Here is a 20,295-nt window from a genome sequence, read left to right as displayed (position 1 = left end):
CTTCACACTAGATATGGGTTTTTATGAATGTAGAAACAAAAAGCAGCGCCGAAGCGCTGTTACCGTGGTTCAGTAGCAGCTTTCCGTAATCACCAAGTGGTTAACTCAAGTCTTCCCAAGTGAATATTCACCAACTATACAAAGGAGGAATTCCCACACGTTTTACCAGGGATGAGGAATAACGAACAAAAGAGGGAAAAATACTACAGGGTCGCGATATACTTGAAGGGGACTGGGAACGAGGCCAAGAAGTAAATGCCTCTTTCACTCTTAGTGTGGACACGGAGCTCAGAATGGAACTGTGATGGCTCCGGGAGTCCGGGTGAAGCTCCCGGTGGGCGGAGTTACGAAAGGGACTCCGCGTTCAATGTGCCATTAATCTTCCCCATGAAATGGGAAGAAAGCCAAAGGGAAAGTCTGATGCTAAGTCCTAAGGAAAGCACCAGAAATCAAAGGCTCTAAGGAGGACTCGTTCTCCCGTGGAGAAAACGCCGGCAAAGCGCACACACACAGGAAACAGGAAGCAAGGACAACAGGAAGTCAGGCAAGTGTGCGCGGACGGAAATGGGGCCCAGAACTAGAACGCTAAGCGCGTTCGGGAGCGTTTACGCTCTTTTTATACCTGCTCCTGTACTTGACAGGCCGGATTCCGGGGCTGGCTGGACTCCGGGACATGACAGTATACTCCCCCCACAACGGTCCCCCACACGTTTGGGTTTCTCCGGGTGTCGCAAGTGAAATTGACGAACCAGACGAGGAGCGTTGACATTACATGCTGGTTCCCACGTGCGTTCCTCCACCCCATACCCCTTCCAATGAATGAGATACTGAAGGGATTTCCCTACCATGCGGGAATCCATAATGGCTTCCACCTCGTATTCTTCCGTATCCTGAACTATAATGGAGGCAGGTTTGGGTGGTAAACGAGTACCCTGTACTACAGGTTTGATCAAAGACACATGGAACACGGGGTGAATCTTGAAGGTGGCAGGAAGTTCTAATTTGAGAGCCACCGGATTAATCACCTTCAGCACCTTGTAGGGACCAATATATTTAGGGTTAAACTTGCGAGAACCACGCAGTGTCATGTGTTTAGTGGAAAGCCACACCTTATCCCCCGGTGCATACAGAGGTTCCAAGCTTCTGTACAAATCCGCCCCCTCCTTATACCTCACCTTAGCCTGTTCTAAGTTCTCCCCAGCCTCTCTGTGTATGTTCTGTAAGTGCTGAACCAAATCTGTAGCTGCCGGAGTAGGACTGGTAAGGGGAGCTCCGGATGGTAGGAGTTTGGGGTGAAAGCCTGAAGCACAGAAGAAAGGTGTGTGAGAGATGGAAGAATGTGGACTGTTGTTGTAAGCTATTTCAGCTAACCATACCCACTCATCCCAATCGGTAGGGGACTGGAGGACCTGAGTGCGAATGTATTGTTCAAAACATTGGTTGACTCGCTCAGTCTGACCATCCGACTGAGGATGGTGACTTGACGACAACCGAACGTCTATCTGTAGCATGGCACATAGATTTCTCCAGAATCGAGACACAAATTGGGTCCCTCTGTCTGAAATCAAGACAGATGGGAAACCATGGAGGCGCCCTACGTGACGAAGAAACACTGAAGCCATCTCAGCAGCCGTAGGTAACCCTCCCATAGGGATGAAATGAGCTATTTTAGTAAAGAGATCTACAACCACTAACAAGGTATTGTTCCCTTTCACCGTGATCGGTAATTCCACAATGAAATCAAGTGACACTGTGTGCCAGGGACCAGGAGGCGTGGGCAGCGGTAAAAGTAGACCCACCGGAGTTTGTCGGGATACCTTAGTTTGGGCGCACACATGACAGGTCTTCACATATGTTTCTATGTCGGCCATCATCGTAGGCCACCAAAAGCGTTCTCTAATTGTCTTGGCAGTCTTCTTAATGCCAGGGTGGCCTGCTAGCGGATGTGCATGATACCACTTCAAAACCTGGTCTTGTAATTCTAGGGTTGGTAACACTACTCCGCCTTGGACACAGACATATCCATTCTCAATCTTTGTTTCATGTGAGTCTACCAGTTCTTTCATGTTCGCCGAAGACTGGCTCTGTCTGATTAGGTTATGAAATTCTGTTTCAGAGAGCACTCCTCCTATGATGACTTCCTTAGCGAGAATGTTGGGCGCCTCTGACGGCTCTTCTGGTTGGACAAAACCCAATCGGGATAAGGCATCAGCCTTGCCATTCCGTCGTCCAGGCCTGTATTGTATAGAGAACTCATACTCACTAAAGAATTGAGACCACCGCAGTTGCCTCATAGATAAGGCTTTGGCCGACTTCAAATACTGGAGATTACGGTGGTCGGTGTAAACCACAGTAGGATACCGTGCTCCCAATAGATATTGCCTCCATTCCTCAAAAGCCTTTTTAACAGCGAGTAACTCCTTGTCCCCTACCGCATAGTTGTATTCCGCAGGTGTGAACTTATGGGAATAATAGGCCACCGGGTGACATTGACCTGTGCTAGGATCCACTTGACTCAATACGCCTCCCACTGCCACTTGAGAGGCGTCCACCTCCACCACAAAGGGCAAGGCGGGATCCGGATGACGCAAGACAGGCGCCTGCGTGAAGGCATGTTTCATGAATTCGAAGGAGTCCTCAGCCTCCGCAGACCATACATAAGGAACCCCCTTTTTCAAAAGTGCGGTGAGAGGACTGGCCAAATCTAAAAAGCCGCGTATAAAACGCCGATAAAAATTGGCAAAGCCCAAAAAACTCTGCAAGCCTTTCACCGTCACCGGGGCCGGCCAGGAAAGAACAGCAGAGACCTTGACGGGGTCCATAGCGATACCCCAGGGAGACACGACAAACCCTAAAAAGGGAACCTCCTGGGAATGGAAGGTACACTTATCCAGTTTACAATATAAATGGTTGTCACTGAGGCGTTCCAGCACTCTACGGACATGGCGGGTATGATCAGCCATAGAAGGGGAGAAGATGAGAAGATCGTCAATATAAGCGATCACGAACTCGTCCAGCATGTCTCTGAGCACCTCATTGATAAAAAACTGGAATGCCGCAGGCGCATTACATAGCCCAAAGGGCATTACAAGGTACTCGAACAATCCATACTTGGTACAAAAAGCTGTCTTCCATTCGTCTCCCTCCCTGACACGTACCAGATGGTAAGCGCCCCGTAAGTCCAGTTTAGTGAAGTACTGGGCTCCGCGTACTCTGTCAAGGAGGGAGGCAATGAGAGGTAAAGGGTACCTGTTTTTAATGGTAACAAGGTTGAGTTTACGGTAGTCGATACAACAGCGAAGACCCCCCTCACGCTTCGGTATGAAAAACAACGCAGATGAGGCAGGAGAGCGGGAAGGACGAATGAAACCTTTGTCCAACATCATGTCCAAGTACTCCCTCAAGTATACATTTTCCTTTTCTGTCAACGCATAGACCCGGCTACAAGGGATTCTGGCTCCCGGCTCTAAGTCTATACGACAGTCATACACCCTATGCGGGGGAAGAACCTCCGCCTCTATGGGATCAAAAACTGCCTTCAAATCTTGATAGCAGGAGGGTAACTCCTTAGGAGGCTCCTCTTGCACTAAGTCATGAATCACCTGTGTATTCGCAATCAAAGACCTCGAACCTACAGTATTCCGAAATGTCAGAGTAGAATTCACCCAATCTATGACCGGATTATGCACTTTCAACCATGGGATGCCCAAAAGCATAGGGATTTGAGGGGACCGGATTAAGTCAAAAGAGATTTCTTCATGATGATCCGGCTCTATACTCATCTGAAGCATTACTGTCCCGTGTGTTATGGGCCCTGAAGCAAGGGGACTACCGTCTATAGTGGTGACTCTACACTTCAGCGGTTTTTGTACGCCAGGTATGAAGTTCTCTCTAGCCCACTTTGCATCCATATAATTCCCTGAAGCCCCAGAATCAATCATTACTGCTACGTGAATACCCTGTTGGTGGAAGGATAAATAAGCGGATACATACAAGTGAGAGGTGGGTGTGATGTCGATCTCAGAGGTGGAGACGGTGCATCCAGAGCTACCCGGGATTCTTGTCTCACAGGACCCCGGGCATTCTAGTTTCCCGACTTCATGGTTGGGGTCGGCTTAATCGGACAGAGGCGCAGGAAATGTCCGGCCTTACCACAATAAAGACATAGCCTATTAACTCGCCTTCTTTGTCTCTCTTCGGGTGATAAGGGACCTCTCGCTACTCCAATCTGCATAGGCTCACCTTCCTCACTGCTCTTAGGGGACTCTGTCTTTTTCTCTCTAATGGGTGTATACCGGGGTTCCGATTTTCCCTTCTCATGTCTCCTTTCCCGTAATCGATGGTCTATCTTAACCACTAGGTCAATCAATTCAGTCCAAGACTCGGGTAGATCCACTATTTGGGAGAGGGCGTCCTTTAATTCGTCCCTCAATCCCCTATAAAACAGGGTACTCCGCTTATCTTCAGGCCAATTTGCCTCTACCACTAACCTGCGGAAAGAGGTGATATACTCCACCAAGTCGCGATTACCCTGCTTCAGTGCTAACAACTCTGTATCTGCTGAATGCGTGTGCGTGTGTCTATCGAATAGCTTTCGAAATTCACTTTTGAAGGCAACATAACTGTATAACAAGGGATCGTCACGATCTACTAAGGGTATAGCCCAATCAGCGGCCGATCCACTGAGATACGAAATCACAAAAGCCACCCTGGCCTGATCCGACGGAAAACAAGTGGCTTTACATGAAAAGTGCAACTGGCATTGACTAAGAAACGCCGCACACCTAGCGGCGTCCCCTGAGAACCTCTCTGGTGGTGCTAGGGGAATTGAGGGCGGGGTGGTAACTTGTATCACAGGAGCGGGTACATCGGCACTACCTCCCGCTGTCGCTACCCCTTGATGTCTCTGGAGTGCGTCTACTCTATTAGCTAAAGCCTGTGTCTCAATCTGCAGATTCCCAATCATCCCTGCAACATCCGCCAAGGATACCGCCCCCAGATCCATGACGCTCGGGCAGAACAAAGCACGAGGGCTTAGCGTTCTGTAATGAATACCAATAGGTTCCGCAGGAGCGCCAGGAATCCGGAGAGAATACCACAGCCTTCCCCGGCGACCCCCCGACTCTATCAAACTCTAGTGAAACGGAGGGCACTCCCGGGGAAAACAGGGAAACAAAACAAGGGAAGGCGGGAAAACGTCAGGAAGACCAAGGGCTCCTCGTCTGGTGTAAGTGAGGCTGAATATTACTGTAAAGAAAGAATTGTTAATGCAGGTGTGCAATCCTAAAATCTCTTCAATGGTTAATTCCAACCCCGTGACTCACATACCAGCATCCTGCTAAGTTGGGAAGCACCCTACTGGATCATACAGCCAGTTCACGATGACCACTACATATGTAGAACGACCTTAAAGAAGATCCTATACAAAAGAAAGACGTGTACTCAGATTGATGTTACGTTTCTTGACTACACCCCATGTAAGTGCATGATTCCCCACTTACCACCCACTTATGATACGTGAAACAGGAATCGTGTACGGGTTATGTCAGCTGCAGGTGAATGTATAGCACCTAATTTGGAAGTAAGTCACATAGGTCAGTGGACTGCAATTGCTCTTTACACTGTTCTTTAACTTCACACTAGATATGGGTTTTTATGAATGTAGAAACAAAAAGCAGTGCCGAAGCGCTGTTACCGTGGTTCAGTAGCAGCTTTCCGTAATCACCAAGTGGTTAACTCAAGTCTTCCCAAGTGAATATTCACCAACTATACAAAGGAGGAATTCCCACACGTTTTACCAGGGATGAGGAATAACGAACAAAAGAGGGAAAAATACTACAGGGTCGCGATATACTTAAAGGGGACTGGGAACGAGGCCAAGAAGTAAATGCCTCTTTCACTCTTAGTGTGGACACGGAGCTCAGAATGGAACTGTGATGGCTCCGGGAGTCCGGGTGAAGCTCCCGGTGGGCGGAGTTACGAAAGGGACTCCACGTTCAATGTGCCATTAATCTTCCCCATGAAATGGGAAGAAAGCCAAAGGGAAAGTCTGATGCTAAGTCCTAACGAAAGCACCAGAAATCAAAGGCTCTAAGGAGGACTCGTTCTCCCGTGGAGAAAACGCCGGCAAAGCGCACACACACAGGAAACGGGAAGCAAGGACAACAGGAAGTCAGGCAAGTGTGCGCGGACGGAAATGGGGCCCAGAACTAGAACGCTAAGCGCGTTCGGGAGCGTTTACGCTCCTTTTATACCTGCTCCTGTACTTGACAGGCCGGATTCCGGGGCTGGCTGGACTCCGGGACATGACACATGCCAGCTGGCATAGGCAAGCTCTGCAGTGGGATCTGAAGTCTCAGTGGGCCCTGCATCAAGGAGGCCTCTCCAACCTCATTCAGATTTCAGAGGAGACTCCAAAAGATCTGCAGTGGTGGTTGCTAGACCACAATTACGGCGATGGCAGACTCCTCTATGTATTCCACCCAGAGGTCACAGTTGTGACTAATGCATTGTTTCTGGGTGGGGGCGGCCATATGGGAGAGGTGGAGATCCGAGGCCTCTGGTCTCCGTTGGAGTCCCAGTTTTACATCAGCCTGCTGGAGTAGGGATCCATCCTCTTGGTGCTGAAAGCCTTCCTTCCGTCCATTTAATGGGAGGTTGGTTCCGGTGCTTATGGACAACACCACTGCCATGTAGTATTGCAACAAACAGGGCAGGGTCTCCTTAGGAGTCCCAGTTTCACCTCAGCCTGCTGGAGTGGCGATTGGTGCTGAAAACCTTCCTTCCGTCCATTTAATGGGAGGCTGGTTCGGTGCTCATGGACAACACCACTGCCATGTAGTATGGCAGCAAACAGGACGGGGCCTTGGACCTTGTGCTAGATGATGCTGCGCCTCTGGAAATGGCTGACCCGCCAGGAAACTTTCCTCCTGTCGAACCAACAGACCGGCTCTTTGAACACCGGGGCGGAATAACTCAGCTGTCAAGCCCACCAGATCACGAGTGGCAATTACACTTGAAGATGGTGCAAGGACTCATCCGCAATTGAGGATAACCTTGGCTCAGTCTATTCACCACCGCCGAGAACGTGCAATTTCAGCAGTTCTGTGCAATGAGTTTCCAAGGCGTCTCTCGCTCAGTGATACGTTGTACCTCAAGTGGAACTCAGGACTCTTATATTCCTTTCTCTTGACCCCGCTCCTGCTCTAAGTTCTAAAGAAGATCAGGGCAAACCGGGTCCAAGTCGTCCTCATGGTTTTTGAATTGGGGATGGAGAGTATTGTAGCCAGAACTCTTGGGGGTGAGCATATATCCTCTGATCAGGCTACCTCTCTGGGAGGACCTGCGTCGTAGCAGCAGGGATAGGTTCTGCACCCAGGGCTTCTCATTCTCCACCTTCATGCTTGTAGATTGAGCAGTGACAGCTGAACACCTTTGACATTTTGCTGGAGGTAGTGTTTGTCATCTTGGCAGCCAGGCCTCCTGCGACGAAAACTGTATATGCCTGTCACTAGGATAAATTTGTGGTTTGGTGCAGCTCACGCATAACCTGCTCCAGACCAAGTTACCTGAAGGCCTGTTGTTTGTTTTGCCTTTAGCCAGGCAAGGCTTTGTTTTGATCATGGTTAAGAGTTATATGTTCGAGGCATATGAGCTGCAGATTACACATTATGCATAGATCGCCATCTGGTGTTGGGCCCGGATGTTTGCACTTGTTTTTGTCTTGGAAAATCTTTGGAAGTCACGAGGTAGGTGACTCCTCCCTTGGATCATAGTGCGCATGGGCATCGGCTCCATCATCAGATTGTTTTTTTCCGCCATCGGGCTCGGATGTGTTTCTCGCGCTCCAGTTCGGAACCGTTAACGGTTTTCTCTTTCGACGCGCAATCCTTCCCTTCTCGATGGTATTGTCTCGAACGCGTTTTCCCAATCCACACGACTCTTAACAACTTCAAAGTCTTCGATTCCGGTCATCAACGACGGCCTTCGGGCCTACCTGGGCCTCATCTTCTGGCTCATGGAAAGGACGCCATTCAAAAAGTGTCCTCGATGTGGGTCGAAGTTTCCCCACACCGACCTGCATGAGGTGTGCAACCTCTGCCTCTCACCGGAGCACGAGGCTAGAGACTGTCCAGCTTGCGTTGTGCCTTAGATATCGCAGATACCGCCTCATGGGCAATAAACACCAGTGTCCTTCTGCGTAGGCATGCCTGGTTATGCATCTCAGGTTTTAAACCTGAAGTCCAGAGTACCATACTCAATCTGCCATTCGATGAGCAACACCTATTTGGTCCTAATGTGGACGTATCACTTGACAAAATGAAAAAAGATAACGACACTGCCAAATCTATGGGAGTCTTTCAGTCGCAAGCTCCCAGACGTTCCTTTCGCCGCTCATCCTTCAGAAGCACCCACAGAGGCTACTCCTCTGATAGCCCCTCCACTTCTTACAAAGCTTCCACCCAATCCACCTTTACTAGAGGTTACCAAAGAGGCGGTTACAGGGGGAACAACAACAAAGGCAGAGGCAAAAACAACTCCTCCTGCTCTGCCTCCACCCCCACCCCATGACTTCCCTCGACTTCCCTCCACTTCCCCCAGACCATTCCACTCCAGTTTGGGGGAAGACTCCACCAATTCCTCCCTGCCTGGGCAAACATCACTTCAGACAGGTGGGTGCAACAGATAATTCAATCAGGCTACTGTCTCGAACTAACATCTAACCCCCCAAACATACCACCCAAACAGCGTCCAATGTCATAAGAACATCTGTTACTGCTAAAGCAGGAGGTAATCTCCCTCCTACAAAAAAGTGCAATGGAACCAGTTCCCCTGCACCAACAAAACAAAGGAGTTTACTCCCTCTATTTTCTCATACCAAAAAAGGACTGCTCTCTAAGGCCCTCAGACACCTAAACCTATACATACACTCAGACCATTTCCACATGGTCACACTCCGAGCAGGTCCTTCCTCTGCTTTCTCAACCAAGAGAAGGAAGTAAAAACGGGTGGGCTATGTTTAATGAGGTCCAGCATACAAGCCCTGAAGTAATTAAGAAAGAAAGGGTATGCCGTTCCTCCTGGTCAGGGGAGTTTGTGTGAAATGTACACTCTACCCCAAAGTGGAGACAAAGTGAAAGATAATGTCTAGACAGCCTGAGGACTTAAAGCACGTGGTGGGTGGGGGAACCCACACTGGTGGAACTAAAACCCTCACACACCCAGCAAGCTAGGTGTCATGCTTCATCATCTGGGTTTTGCTCCTCGTCGGGTCGGCGCTGCAACTCCCAACGGGCACCCAAAGATGGGGCTCTTTAACGGAGATCTTTTGTTCCTCGCCGAAAGTTGAGTGCAAGTGAGGGCCAGGTAAGTGTAGACGTTGGTGAGTGTATTTTAAAACAGGGTTGGTTAGTCTGAATAACGAGTTTATTGGGTCAGTAAACCACCCTATTAAAAACGATATGAGTGGCGGTAGTCTGGACACAATAGGTCAAAGACTCGCTCCGCTCAACTCAGATGGTCAACATGTTTCTCGCCTAATGGTCAGGAGGATCCAACGGCAATTCATCAGGACCAATGTGGTGTGAACTATCTACAAAACGTCAGGGTGTATACCAGGATATTAAATTATTGTGTTTGTGCCTGGACAAATCTACCCTATGAAAGTGTGGAGAAATCTAACACTTCCGCATAGGAGTGGCCTAAGGATAAAACTAGTGCCGCTCCAGTCGGTGCGTGGCGAGCCTCTTGGGATGGCGTAATAGCCTGGGTTCTGTTGCCCAAGGGTGGTTTGTAAACCTACCCCGCTCCGCCGAAACGGGGAAGTTGCACTCAACTTTCGGCGAGGAACAAAAGATCTCCGTTAAAGAGCCCCATCTTTGGGTGCCCGTTGGGAATTGCAGCGCCTTCCTCTGCTTTCACAGGGCGACTTCCTTGCTACCCTAGACCTCAAGGATGCCTATTTCCACATTCCCATTCACAACGCTCACAGGAAATATCTCAGATTCGTAGGGGACGGTCAGCACTATCAATTCAAAGTACTCCCACTCTGAGACACCACAGCACCAAGAGTGTTTACCAAGTGCCTAGCAGTGGTGGCAGCACACCTAAGAAGATAGCACATCCACGTCTTCCCATATCTAGACGACTGGCTCATAAAAGCCAGCTCATACAATCAGTGTGTACAACAGACTCACGCCACTATTCAACAACTTCACGAAGTGGGGTTCACAGTAAACCACGCAACAATACCTCGGTGCCACAATAGACACTTCAAAGGCCCTAGCCTATCCCAGTCCCGCCAAGATAGCAAGCATACAGGCTCTTCTCACTAAATTCCACCCGCAAAACACCATAGCCGATCTGTTGAGCCGTCAAACACAACAGATCCATGAGTGGGAACTTCATCCGCAAGTTCTTCAACCATTTTTTCAAATATGGGGGCAACCACAGATGGACCTCTTCGCCACCCAAGAAAATGCCAAATGTCCAAGCTTCGCCCACAGATATCCTCACCCATTGTCCAAAGGCAATGCGATATGGATGAACTGGTCAGGCAGATTTGCGTACGCTTTTCCGCCTCTCCCACTCATTCCACTAGTGGTGCGCAAACTACAGCAACACTCCTTAACTCTCATCCTAGTTGCTCTAGCTTGGGCCAGACAACCATGGTACACAACATTGCTGGAACTCTCCGTAGTTCCGCACCAAAAATTACACCTCTCTCCACGCCTCTTAACCCAGAACCATGGAGAGATCCAACACCCAGACCCAGCTCAGCTCAACCTAGCGATCTGGCTCCTGAAGTCCTAGAATTCGGTTACCTTAACCTTCCTCCTGACTGTATGAATGTCATTAAAGAAGCTAGACGACCTACCACTAGAGCATGCTATGCAGCCAAGTGGAAACGATTTGTAATATACTGTCATAACAACAACACTGATCCCCTAGACGTGTCTATCCAACACATCATAGGCTACTTACTACACCTCCAAAGATGCAACTTAGCCTACATGTCTATTAGACTGCGTCTTGCTGCCATAGCAGCATATCTACAAAATAGACAACATCTATCACTTTTCAGAGTACCTGCCATAAAGGCCCTTATGGAGGGACTCAAAAGAATAATTCCCCCCAGAGTACCATCTTCGCCTGTGTGGAATTTGAACGTCGTTCTCACAAGACTAATGGGGCCTCCATTTAAACCTCTACAGAAATGTGAGTTACAATTCTTAACATGGAAAACTGCTTTCCTAGAAGCCATTACATCTCTACGAAGAGTTAGCGAACTACAAGCACTAACCATTCAGGAACACTTTCTGCAGATGCATCATAATAAGGTTGTTCTCCGAACTAATCCTAAATTCCTCCCTAAAGTCATTTCTCCCTTCCACCTCAATCAATCTGTAGAGCTGCCTGTATTCTTCTCGCAGCCACAAACAGTCACAGAAAGATCTCTTCACACCTTAGATGTCAAAAGAGCACTGCTGTACTACATAGAGAGAACACAACCTTTTCGTAAGACCAAACAACTATTTGTGTCTTTCTCACCACCACACAAAGGCAACCCCATATCAAAATCTGGGATAGCTAGGTGGATTGTCAAATGCATACAAATTTGCTACCACAAAGCAAAACGTACATTATCTGTTCCTCCTAAAGCCCACTCTACACAAAAGATAGGGGCTTCAATGGCATTTTTAGGGAACATTCCCTTAGACGATATCTGCAGAGCAGCTACATGGTCTACACCGCACACATTCACAAAACACTATTGTGTAGATGTGCAAACTAAACAGGCTAGTGTGGGCCAAGCTGTACTCAAAACACTATTTCAAACTACTGCAACAGATACCGGTGGTCGCCGCTAGGAGGGGATACTGCTATACAATCTATGCATAGTGTGTAATCTGCAGCTCATATGCCTCAAACGGAATATGCTACTTACCAGTATGCATCTGCAGATCTACACACGCCCACCGCCTCCCCGGCTACCTTTATCTGTTCCAGTATTATTTTATTTAGATACAGCATACATGGGCATCTTTCCTGTTTCTTACAAAACTCCATCATTTCCCTGCTGGCGAAAAACAATCTGAGGAGGGAGCTGATGCCCATGCGCACTATGATCCAAGGGAGGAGTCACCTACCTTTTGACTTCCAAAGACTTTCCAAGACAAAAACAAGTGCAAACATCCGGGCCCAACACCAGATGGCGATCCATGCATAGTGTGTAGATCTGCAGCTCTACATGCCAAGAACAGATGCATACTGGTAAGAAGCATATTCCTTCTGCCCTCATTGTTTAATTCTCCAGTTGTGATGCGCTTCTTGAACGTGCAACAGCATATGGTTGCCCTTTCTCTCCTATTTGATATGCACTCCGAGCCGCTTCACAGCTGTCCCTTATGGCTCGTTATTAGTAAGATTGCGTTCCTCGTCGCCATCAGCTCAGCAATGGGTGGAAGTGAGCTTCAGGCTCTATAGGTCAATCCGCCATACATTACCTTCTCCTACATTACCTTCTGCCTAGACAAGTTGGGTCTGCGGACACGGGCATCCTTTCTACTAAAAGTTGTGACAATCGCGGCGAGCTAGGCTGCGTGTTATTGCGCTGTTGTGGATGCTGTCTCTCATTCGTGTCTTTTGTTGCTGTTATTTTTAATTGAGCACGCTGGAAAGCATTTTAAAAATTACACTGCACTGACCTGTATTTTCACCACCTCGTGACCCCGTTCCGCCCCGGCCTGTGCCGTTTGTGCGGAGGGTCAGTTCGAGGAGCGTCACTTCCTGCTCGTGACACCACTTCCGCCCTGCACGAAACCTTCGCAGGTTAGCGGTCTAGTGTTGCTGAGCTCGCTGAGTATTTAATGTGAGACTCTCGCTCCCAGGCCCTTTGACAATCGCGGCGAGCTAGGCTGCGTGTTATTGCGCTGTTGTGGATGCTGTCTCTCATTCGTGTCTTTTGTTGCTGTTATTTTTAATTGAGCACGCTGGAAAGCATTTTAAAAATTACACTGCACTGACCTGTATTTTCACCACCTCGTGACCCCGTTCCGCCCCGGCTTGTGCCGTTTGTGCAGAGGGTCAGTTCGAGGAGCGTCACTTCCTGCTCGTGACACCACTTCCGCCCTGCACGAAACCTTCGCAGGTTAGCGGTCTAGTGTTGCTGAGCTCGCTGAGTATTTAATGTGAGACTCTCGCTCCCAGGCCCTTTGACAATCGCGGCGAGCTAGGCTGCGTGTTATTGCGCTGTTGTGGATGCTGTCTCTCATTCGTGTCTTTTGTTGCTGTTATTTTTAATTGAGCACGCTGGAAAGCATTTTAAAAATTACACTGCACTGACCTGTATTTTCACCACCTCGTGACCCCGTTCCGCCCCGGCCTGTGCCGTTTGTGCGGAGGGTCAGTTCGAGGAGCGTCACTTCCTGCTCGTGACACCACTTCCGCCCTGCACGAAACCTTCGCAGGTTAGCGGTCTAGTGTTGCTGAGCTCGCTGAGTATTTAATGTGAGACTCTCGCTCCCAGGCCCTTTGACAATCGCGGCGAGCTAGGCTGCGTGTTATTGCGCTGTTGTGGATGCTGTCTCTCATTCGTGTCTTTTGTTGCTGTTATTTTTAATTGAGCACGCTGGAAAGCATTTTAAAAATTACACTGCACTGACCTGTATTTTCACCACCTCGTGACCCCGTTCCGCCCCGGCCTGTGCCGTTTGTGCGGAGGGTCAGTTCGAGGAGCGTCACTTCCTGCTCGTGACACCACTTCCGCCCTGCACGAAACCTTCGCAGGTTAGCGGTCTAGTGTTGCTGAGCTCGCTGAGTATTTAATGTGAGACTCTCGCTCCCAGGCCCTTTGACAATCGCGGCGAGCTAGGCTGCGTGTTATTGCGCTGTTGTGGTTGCTGTCTCTCATTCGTGTCTTTTGTTGCTGTTATTTTTAATTGAGCACGCTGGAAAGCATTTTAAAAATTACACTGCACTGACCTGTATTTTCACCACCTCGTGACCCCGTTCCGCCCCGGCCTGTGCCGTTTGTGCGGAGGGTCAGTTCGAGGAGCGTCACTTCCTGCTCGTGACACCACTTCCGCCCTGCACGAAACCTTCGCAGGTTAGCGGTCTAGTGTTGCTGAGCTCGCTGAGTATTTAATGTGAGACTCTCGCTCCCAGGCCCTTTGACAATCGCGGCGAGCTAGGCTGCGTGTTATTGCGCTGTTGTGGATGCTGTCTCTCATTCGTGTCTTTTGTTGCTGTTATTTTTAATTGAGCACGCTGGAAAGCATTTTAAAAATTACACTGCACTGACCTGTATTTTCACCACCTCGTGACCCGTTCCGCCCCGGCCTGTGCCGTTTGTGCGGAGGGTCAGTTCGAGGAGCGTCACTTCCTGCTCGTGACACCACTTCCGCCCTGCACGAAACCTTCGCAGGTTAACGGTCTAGTGTTCCCTCGCCCCCTAGTATTTAATGGCAGTATGGAGGAAGAGCAGCGGACGAGCGCAGCGGGAGCGCCGACGTCGCGCCGAAGTCGCGCACAAGTCAAGCCCGTCTGCGCCCGTCCGCGGCCGGCCAGGCCCAGGGCCCTGCCATAATGCCCAATTCTACTCATATTCCTCCTCTGATCTCCTGAGACTCAAATCCTCAGGACCCATTCCTGCCCGCGTTGCAAGTATGGCCCAGGCATGTGACATTCTTGTTCCCTCTGGTTGTCCGGCACTTCATTCTCCCCTCAATCCCTCTCTCCCAACACAGCAGACCACCACCTCTTTACTTATTTATTACCTTAACACCCGGTCGCTCATCCGCAACCAGCTCAAGATCTTCCAGTTACTGCATCAGAGCTCTATCGATATCCTTCTTTTAGCAGAAACCTGGATCTCAGAAACTTCGGCTCCTGATATCCTTGCAGCAATCCCTACGGGATATTACATCATACACGCCAACCGGCCTGCAGGGAAGTCCGGTGGTGGAGTGGCGGCGATTATCCGCTCGGTTCACATCTTTTTCGAGATCACGGCAACCCCGATCCCCAAAACTGACTACTTAGTTCTAAAATTTACCTCTCCTAAGTTGTCTTTTATTTGCCTTCTTGTTTACAGACCTCCCGACCATATGCCCCTCTTTCCTAAACTTTTCAGCGACTCTATCGCCCAATTGGCAATTAGCCATGCTAACATTATGGTAATTGGCGATTTTAACTATTGGCCTTCGGATCTCCATGAAAGCCAACTATCGCTGGAATTTACAGATCTTTTAAAAGGCATGAATCTCTCCCAACACATTCACACTCCCACCCACCAGAAAGGCCACATTCTAGACCAGGTCTGGACGTCCGACCTCGACATCTCACCTCCTTCAGTTTTTCCCTGTTCTTGGTCTGACCATTATTTCATCTCCTTTGTCCTTCACTTGCACACTATGTGTCCCCCCCCCGTATCAAGAATGTTATGGCTCGAAACTGGAATAGAGCGAATTTGTCCGAATTCTCCGCCTCACTAGCCTCTACCGCACCTACCTCTTCGACCACACTTAAGGTTCAGGCGGACAATCTCAATACTTGGTTACGCCAGGCCAGTGACAAAGTAGCCCCTTTTAAGTAGATCAAAGCTAAGCGCCCTCATGACGCTCAACGCTGGTTCACGGACCAACTTAAAGTGGAGAAACTCGCCTTGCGGCAAATTGAACGCCGCTGGCGTCGCCACTATGACCCTCAGCTCAAACTAGTCTACACTGAGGCTCTGAAGTCTTACAAACTATCGATCCTGGCAGCCAAAACGGCATATTTTTCTAAACTTATCTTGGACTCTAACAACAATTCGAAAACCATCTTTTCTATCGTAAATGAGCTATCCCTGCCGGATAGGGTTACCCCCCAGCCTCTGCCGACTCAATCCCTCTGTGATTCACTCAACTCTTATTTCATAGAGAAAATCACTACAATAAAAAACAACATCCCGACCCCGGCATCTCCTATTCCCCCTCTCCTTCCCCCAAAAAACACCAGCTCCTTGTTCAAGTTTCCCCCATCTCCCCACAAGAATTCGTCTCTCTTCTTCTTAAAGTCAGATCGGGTTCCCCTAATGACTGCTGCCCCCCGCAGATCCTGAGAGAAGCCTTCCTTACATGTCCAGGCCCCCCCCCCTTGCTCTTCTTAACAACTCTCTTGCCACAGGGGAGGTCCCTCTCTCCTTTAAGCAAGCATCCATCGTTCCTATCTTAAAAAAACCCAACACTGATCCCTTAACACTCAGTAATTACAGACCTATTTCCCTTCTTCCTTACTTGGGAAAAATTTTGGAGACCCATTTTACCCGCTGCCTGAGTTCATTCATAGAGGAATCTGCCTTTTTGGACTCTCAGCAGGCGGGTTTCAGACCCCTCCACTCCACCGAGGCGGTCATAGTAGCAGTCATGGACACCCTTAGGAAGGGTGCCGACAATAACACCTCTCAGGCCCTCGTCCTTCTGGATCTCTCGGCGGCTTTCGACACGGTCGATCATACCATCTTGATCGACCGTGTCCGCAATGCCGGAATCCAGGGAGTGGCCCTTGACTGGCTCAGATCCTTCCTTCACCAGCGATCACAGTCCGTTCATCTCTCCTCTTTTTCCGCACCTTACACTTCCCTCCCTTGCGGCGTCCCACAGGGCTCTGCATTATCTCCTCTTCTTTTTAATTTGTACCTCCAACCCCTCCTAGCCTCTCTCCGCAACTCACCAGTCACAATTTTCAACTATGCTGACGACCTTCAGTTAATCTTTTCTATCGATTCTTCCCCTTCTTCCCGTCTCAATTTCCAGTCTACTATGTTATCCATTGCGGAATGGATGTATCATAGTCACCTGAAGTTGAACCCTACCAAGACTGAGCTCGTCTTGGTAGGTAGCCCCAATCATCCTTGGAACTCCTCATTCTGGCCTTCATCTCTGGGGACCGCACCGGCTCCTGTGCGCTCAGTCAAAAGCCTGGGGGTGATCATCTCTGATGACCTTTCGATGAAGCCACAAATCAACTCGGTCACCTCAGCCTGTTTTTTCCACCTCAGGCGGGTCCATAAGATCAGTAGGTTTCTCACCAAAGAAGCCCTGACCTTAGTTGTTATGGCACTCATCACCTCCAGGCTCGACTACGCCAACATACTGTACGCGGGCATCCCTGCCTGTCATCTTCACCGTTTACAGCTGGTGCAGAATCAAGCCGCCCGCCTGATCTTTCACCAGCCTAAATTTCAGCATGTCACTCCCCTCCTTCACAGTCTGCATTGGCTTCCTATTTCCAAACGCTGCATTTTCAAATTGGCATGTACTACCTTTAAGGCCCTCTCAGACGCAGCCCTGGCCTTTATTTCCTCAAGCCTGTCTCGTTACATCCCTCCTAGAATTCTCCGATCTTCATCTCTCAACCTCCTTGAGATCCCTAAGTATAAAAGAAAAAAACATGGTGGCCTATCCTTTTCTGTTTTGGCTCCCTTCACCTGGAACTCTCTGCCATCTGCACTTCGCATCTGCCCTAAGTACGACTGTTTCCGCAGACTTTTAAAAACCCTGCTTTTCCAATCCGCATACGACTAATTCTCTCATCCTGGCTCCCTGTCATTTGTCATTCAGCGCCAAGAAACCGATGGTGAAAGTGCGCGGTACAAATATTTTAAACATAAATATTTTAAACATAAACGTTGTTCCACGTCGGTCAAACTATCATCCTGCTGGCATTCTATGCTCCACCTCACCCTCTAAGGAGGAGTACAGGCTCCATCTCTTTGATCTCAAAGGAGTGCTCAGCTTTTAAATTGATTATACTAAGGAACGTGGTCTTGTTGTAGAGACTCGATCTATCCAAAAATTCCTCACATACTCTCCTGTCATCCTTGTTCTGTAATGGGACTCTATGCATTAGTAATATCCCAAGTCTAGGAATCTGCATACTTGTCACAACTGATTTGCTCTTGGGGCTTTATACATCAGGGCACAGATAGCCTTGAAAGCCTCTGACAGCATGCAGGGGTGGCGCCACTAAAGGATTCACCTGTCGTTCCAGTAGTGAAACGGTATTAGTGCAGGGATGCACTGTGCCACCTGACAAGGTGCTGAGGTACTGCTGAAAAGCTTCTGGATCCAGTGTGACGCCTGGTAAATATTCAAAAAGTGAGGTATCTGCGAGCTAGATAGAATCGTTATGAGAAAGAGGGTTACCAAAGGTAAGTAACTTGTTCTTTCAGGCCTTCAAACTCTTGTATTGGGGTACAACTAAGATTCAGAGGTGGAGGCTCTCCCTTCATTCTCAAGGTACTCAATATTCACTCGTAAGCCAATGCGCGCTCTTCAAAACTTTTTCTCTGGTCAATGTCCTCACTCTTTCAGTTTTTCTCTGCTTCTTGAACATGCTGATCAAAACTGCTCAAAACCTTCTAGTTTTTCAACACTCTCTTTCATGTCATCTAGCATTCCTTCCGGTGAGGATAGTTTTGTTTCAGTCCTCTGGTTAGTGCTCCTCACAGTATCTCTCCTGGTGCTGTTTCAATGCCAGGATCTTTGGGGAAAAGAGGTCTCTTTCTTGTGCTTGGAAGGCCTTTGTTTGCCTTCTGTAGTGGACTGTTTAGTAGCATAATCAGGTGCCCCACACTGTGTATAGCGGGATCCCCATGATGAAAGGAACCTCCACTGTTCCAGCAAATTCCATGCTACTCTGAGCTTGGTGACTGACACTCTGTCACCTTTGATGATCTGCCACTCTTACTCTAAATTGTTCCTCCTTCACACTTTCTGGCAGGTATCCTCTCCAGTCTCCTCTGCACCACAGCTGCACCAAATGTGATGGTTCCAAAAATGCTGGCGCAGATGTATGGTAAAAACCCGGGGTGCGACTTTGCATGCACCATCATTACCCTTAGCAGGATTACCAAATGGAGACCCTCTCACATATTTTACCCAAAAGCAGCTCTCTGTTTGGGCGGAGGCGGGAGCACTTACTATTGGAGACTAGAAACCAACAGGGTGCATTGATCCCAAATGAAGACCTAATGGACTGTTACCAGCTGCCTCCAGGCCAGTTCCTCAGATATAAAGCACTGTCCCGAGCATTTCGAGAATTATGGGGAAGGGAAGGGGTAGAACCTGCAAGGCACAGCACTTTACAACTGGTGGTGACTATGGGGGCAACGAAACACCTGGTTACCTGGTTTTACAGGTCTCTTGCTGACATGACCGGAGGTCCACTAACTATATTAAGGGGCAGATGGTAGAACGCCCTCCAATGAGAGCTATCAGATTCAGAAAATACTAGCCTAGCCCCAAAAGATCTCTAGAAATACTAGATTAAAATAATAACTACATGCACATGACCTACATGACACCACACAGATTGTTGGTTACCTATGGCGGAGAGCCTTGTCCCTGTCCAAGATGTGGGCACATGGACGCAGATTTTGTACATATGATATGGGATTGTTTAAGTCTGCGACCATATTGGTCAGGGATATTGTCCGCATTGGACCTTGCGCTAGGGCAAACTGACCCCCCCCCCTCCCCGCATGGGCTCACACTTGAGGCATGCATCTTGGGGCTGTACCTGATGCCCAACTCTAAGAAAGTAGGTACCAGATTTTTAGACTTGGCATTAGGATTGGCCAAACGGCGAATAGCGATAGACTGGAAAAGAACAACAGGGCCTCTGGTTAAGACATGGAAGGCAGACGTAACACAATGGGCCAGAACTGAGGAACGAGCACAGATAAGAGAAGAGGCCAGGCGGGTTAGGCTCCAACCAATTGTAGATCTGTGGTCAGAAGTACTAACGATGTGGGAACACCCAGAACAGAATGACAGCAATGAGCCACTAACAAACACAACAGACGACGAAGATAGCGAAGTACCACCAAGCCCAGGAGACGACACGCCAGATAGTTAAAAGGACAGAAAAACTGCACAAGATTAGGAAAGCAGGAAAACCGCCAAAAGAAATACACACTGGTAAATTGACTCCTGCCAGCTAGCTATACCTCTCTGAATGCATGTGGAGAAGTGTGGCTCACTGGTTAGAGCAGGCAGACCCTGAAGCAGAGGTCAGACCCGGGACCAGGGTTCAATTCCCGACGCGGCAGGGTCTTGAGCTCAAATGTCCATGGACTCGATAATTCTCGCTTCGGTGCCTGACCTAATCATGGGTTCACACTCTGCAACTCTGGGCATTAAGCTTGCTTAATCTCCACAACGGCCCCCCGCGGCGGGATGCCTGGCTTTCACCTTGGGGATGCCCTGTAGGGGCTATCTCACAGGGAAAAGCCAGGACGGGTTCCCAAGG

General features: G+C 49.0%; 1 protein-coding gene across 2 annotated transcripts in view; it reads left to right on the top strand.

Annotated features, from left to right (window-relative positions):
* The window catches only part of MTOR (mechanistic target of rapamycin kinase), a 1,008,697-nt gene that overhangs the window by 366,858 nt on the left and 621,544 nt on the right, over positions 1-20,295 (top strand). The gene's annotated exons all lie outside the window — the stretch shown is intronic.

The sequence above is a fragment of the Triturus cristatus genome, chromosome 1_2 (assembly GCF_964204655.1).
Source record: "Triturus cristatus chromosome 1_2, aTriCri1.1, whole genome shotgun sequence".
Lineage (NCBI taxonomy): Eukaryota > Metazoa > Chordata > Amphibia > Caudata > Salamandridae > Triturus > Triturus cristatus.
This window is presented reverse-complemented; position numbering and strand designations above follow the sequence as displayed.